Genomic DNA, 5,284 nt, shown 5'->3' with positions numbered 1-5,284 from the left:
TGAAACTGTAAAACAACCCCCAATTAAATGTTTTTTCTTTACAAGAGTGTCCATGGTCATGTTGTCTTTTCTCAGCAATAGAAACTCTAAGACAAAAGTTGGCACCAGAGATTGTAGTATTGTGTGATAGGTGTGACCATACTTTTGTTTGGAGGAATGTGGACTTTGGGAGTTTGGATTAGAAAAGCAGCTGAACCCAGATTAAGTGGGTCTTAATGTAACATACTAGTAGAAGCTTGGAAGACAGTGGTGCTAAGGGTGATTTAAACTGTGGGGGGTCTGGCTTAACAGGTTTCAGAGGAAAAGAATATTTGTATGTGGCCTATAGATAATTCTTGGAAAGTTTTGAAAATAAATGTGGCCACTAAATTGGTGAGTTTTGGATTACTTGCATTGTCAGAAGAAATCTCAAAGCAGCCTGGTATCGATTTTGACTTGTGCTTATTAGTGTCCACACTTATATAGATCTAACATGAAGAAGAGAAAACTTAGAAAAGAAACATACAAAAGGCAAAATTTGAGGAGCTTGGGAGCACCAGTATGTGTAAAGTCCTTTGTTAAAAGAGATGAACAGATTAAAAAATGGAATAAAGAAAGTGGTGATCTCAAGGCAAGATCTAACTCAGCTAAGCTTCCAACTTGTGCAAAGGAAATACAGAAAAGGGTAAAGGAATTGAAGAAAAGCTTGGGGCCAGATGTGTCAGTGTACAACTTTAATTCCAGCACTCAAAAGATAGAGACAGGCAGATCTCTGAGTTTAAGGCCAGCCTGGTTTTCAGAGTAACTTCCAGAACAGCCACACTTAGGGGCTATCGCATCTCCTTCCATGATTAAAGAAAGCAGCTGAGGCCAGGTGTGTAGAATGGATGAACTTGCATGGAGGCCTAGAGAGACCATTGTGTGTAGCTACGAAAGTAATTTGCAGAATGCCTTGGAGAGGCCAAGAAGTTGAAGATTCCAGAGTCATGGCACACCTCCTGGGGAAAGTTACTAATAGGGAGTGGAAATAGCCCAAACGAAAGAAGTGTGTAGCAGTCAAAAAAGCTGAAAGGACTGGGAGATAGGAAGAGCATTTTCACATCAGATATGTAGATGCAGAGTTTGGATTTTGCCTGGCTGGTTTTTGGTCTTGCTTTGGTCCAGATTGTCTTCACTATCCTCCATTTCCTCCACTTCGGAATGGGAATATATATGCTGTGCCATTGTATGTGAAAGGTTTTTAATCTACTTCTTTTTTTATTTTGATTTTATAAGAGATTACAAAAGTTTAGAAAAGACTCTGAATTTTGGACTTTTAAACATTGTTGAGATTGTGATATAGTACCAGGACTTTTCAAGTTGGACTAAATGCGGTTTGCCTTAATATTATGCTTATAAATCTTCGGGGACCAGGGAGTGGAATGTGGTGGTTTGAATAGATATGGCCCCCATTGGCTCTTGTGTTTGAATGCTTGGCCCAGTTGGAGTGGCGCTGTTAGGAGTTGTGGCCTTGTTGGAGTAGGTGTGGCCTTTTGGGGGGATATGTGTCAGTGCAGATGCACGGTTTGAGGTCTCATGTACCAGAGTACACTCAGTGTGATCCGGTCTCTTCTGTGGCCTGCAGATAAAACACTCTTAGCTCCTGCTCTAACACCATGTCTCCACACATGCCACCATGCTTTCAGGCAGGATGATAATGGACTAAATCTCCAAAACTGTAAGCCAGCTCTAATTAAAGGTTTGTCGTTAGAAGAGTTACCATGATCATGGTGTCTCTTCACAGAAAGAAAAAAACTCTAACTAAATGAGAAACATTTTGTAAGAAGCACTGAGCAAGTAAGGATTGATGAATTTATTCTCTCTCTGCTAATGACTGAAATAATGGACTATAACTTTTAGTTATAAGCCAAATAAAGTCTTCATCTCCTAAGTTGACTTTGAGGAGGCTATTTTATCACAGCAATAGAAATGAAAATAGAATGCACAGTGTCATATTTTGGTTTCTACTGCTTTAATGAAACTCCCTGACCAAAATCAACTTGGAGAGTCCAGGGTTCATTTGTCTTTATAGATGTAGTTTATTATGAAGTGGAGTCAAGTTAGGAACGCAAACCTGGTACCTGGCAATAAGAACTGCAGTAAAAGTAATGGAGAAGTGTTTCTTACTGGTTTGCTTTCATGACTCACTTAGACTGCTGCATTTTGCCACTCTGCACCACCTGCCCCAGGGTGACATGGCCCACAGTAGCTGTACCTCTCATATCAACCATTAATCAAGAAAATGCATGTCAGCTAATCTAATGAGGGATTTTCTGAAATGAAATTACATCTGCCCAGATGACCCTAGACTTGTGTCTAGCTGATAAAAAGATACTATCAGTATATATGTATGCAATATACACAGCACACAGACACACATGAATGAATTGGACCCTTCAGGAACAATACTGTTTCAACACTTTAGGAGATAGTCTTTATAGTGTCTTATCAAGAACAGGGAATAATTAAAACTTCCTACTGGCAAGTACTCTAACAATCCAATGTACATGGCTAATTTTAATGCCTTCCTGCATCCCCAAACTATTTTCAGATCACCTGATTTTAACAGACATCCTGACATCTCTTGCTAGGCTAATAGAGAGAGCCATGGGGTACACATTAGGTGATACTTAAATAGGGTCCCCCGTGGTTTCTCTCCCTGCCCAATTGCCTGCCTGACTCTTTTGAAGTTATATCTCATGAAATCCCCCAACGAGGCACATTGTCTATTCATTTCTTAAACCTGGAATTCACATCTCATCTCTTTCTCAAACCAAAGACTTGGCAAGCTGATGGAATGATAGAACCTAGGGCATTTTAAACGGCTGCAGAAAATGTAAAGCATCATGCCAATGTGAGTGTTTCTTGTCACTCAAATATTTATATTTTAATGTGTTTTAGGTTTGACCTTAACTTCCTAAAACAATGCAGATGTGCAAAACGAAATTAGCAATGCAAGGTGGACCTAGTGTGGATTTTCCTGAAGATTATGCAAATGAAGGAAATTATAATTCTCTCAGGATGTCATTGCATGTGTCTGCGTAGACACACGTGTTCTGCTATGTTTAAGTTAAACAAAACCCTAAATGGCTATGTAGTATGACATCTCATTAATATGTTTCCATTCACATCTGTGCCCGGAGTATAAAAAAAAGACGGCTTCAGTGATAAGAGATTAGGTCCTTTAATTAGAAACAAATGACAAATCACTGTTAACCCCATGTGATGCCTTCTGAAACTTCCATCAAATATTCCTCTTAAAACATTATTAAACACAAGTTCCCCAGATCCACTTCCTAGAAAGTGCCATTTAACAAAACGCAGGCAGGATGTTAATACTGGGGCCGAATTACAGGTTGCCAAAGCATTTCCTGTGAGGGGATTGACAGGGGATCATTTTGTTATGGGGCCACCTCCAGTGTGTTGTGACAACCACTCATTACACCTCTAAGCAGAGCACTCAGCTGTAGGTTTCTACAAGATGCAAATAGCTCCAAATGGGCTCAATTTAGAGTGAGTGGATAATGTATCACTCACTTCTTTAAGGTAGAAACATTTTAATCTCCCAAGAACAGGGAAGTGAAGAGCATTTCAGTTTCAGGAAATAAAGATTTAGTTAACAAAGTCCGCCTGAGCAATGGAGGCACAATAGCAATATCTGTTACATTATAAATAAAAACAGTTCACCTGCCTCGTTTCCCTGTGGCCTGAAGGAGAACACACCAAGTGGTCAAGTGAGCATCACCTCTCAATAAATATAATTATCCACTTAAAAGCTCAACGTCAAGAACTAGTAACCTCTAAGTGACGGTAGGTTTTTCCCTTACAAAAGAAAATGCTCAAAATGCTGCTACAGTTAATTATAATAATACTCAAAAAGTGTATAAAGCACATTTTGATATTGGATAAAAACATCATGAAAAGCTTTTCACAGTTGGACTTTTATATTTCAGTTTTCTGGGCTTTCTAAGCCCTGTGAGCTTCCTCTTGGTGTTCTATTACCGATTTTAGTAAGTCTTGCTAACCGAGGAGCACCGTGGTCTCTGCTACAAGCTATTTAGAAGAGAGGTGTGCTGGTGTGCTTAGGAAAAAGTCAATAAGCCCATTTACAATTCTTGTGTTAACAAAGCTGCAGGGGAAGCCCAGAGCTGGTGAACTGCCTGTGTGAGAATAAAGTCCTTTTCTGCCAGGATTCCATTAATGCATAGAATGATCAGTCCTGAAACTCACCAGCAACACTTTCCATCAGACCTCAAATCCTCAGGATATTAATATCCTTTTGTTTAGGACACTTTTCAAAGAAACTAATTATCCTTTAGAAATTCTCAGAGATGGGGCTTACCTCGAAGTATTCGAAAATAACAGTCTGCCTGAAATAGGTCTGAACTGAAAGGAGGAAAGAAGGCATTCCTTAAATCTAGCAAAAAATATGGAATATATGGAATAGTTCTCAAGGATTGCCATTTAGTTTTTAAATTATTTTATGGTGCTTACATTTCACAGAAATGATTATTGATGCATATATTGTACATATTAATGTGAATGTATATACATGTTATGATCAATCCCAAAGAACAGTGGCAGGAGAAAGCAAGTGATAACAGAAATGAAATCAGTAACCAAAACAGCCATCTTGAAGTGAGATGTTCAATTTTTCTGAGGTTATCTAGGATTGGTGACATTAGTCACTCAGTGTTGTTCAGCCTAGGAACAAAGGAGAAGGGAGGTGCCAATTACAAACCCATTCCCATCAGTCATGGGGTAGTTGGGTGTAATAATTACCAAGTGCACCATTAATTCAAGTATGTGAAAAGTCAGGGAACAAGACCATTGGCTGTATACTATCATTTTTAATTTCCTTAGTAATATGGCTAATAATATTGAGGTAATCCATAGGATACTTTGGAGCCTATCCTGGAACTAGCTCTTGTAGACCAAGATGGCCTCAAACTCACAGAGATCTGCCTGTCTCTGCCTCCCAAGTTCTGGGATTAAAGGTGTGCGCCACCACTGCCCAGCTCACCTTGGTTTGTGTAATGATAAAATACACTAAAATAAACACATGCTGGGTTCTTTGAGCAGAAAGACATTGCAGAAGCAAGCAGTTCTCTATTTTTTGTGCTTCTGGCTACTCTTTATTCCCAAGGTACTTCCAAAGCAGAATTCCTTGTCTTCAAGAGGCAATAGAATCCTGTATAACATTCTCTCAAGTTGCCATTAGACCCTGGAAATATTTATCTGACTACTCTAAACTTTCCGTGTAAGA

Source organism: Microtus oregoni, unplaced genomic scaffold (assembly GCF_018167655.1).
Source record: "Microtus oregoni isolate MIOR12 unplaced genomic scaffold, Mior012 000025F_ref0000491, whole genome shotgun sequence".
Taxonomy (NCBI): Eukaryota; Metazoa; Chordata; class Mammalia; order Rodentia; family Cricetidae; genus Microtus; species Microtus oregoni.
This window is presented reverse-complemented; position numbering follows the sequence as displayed.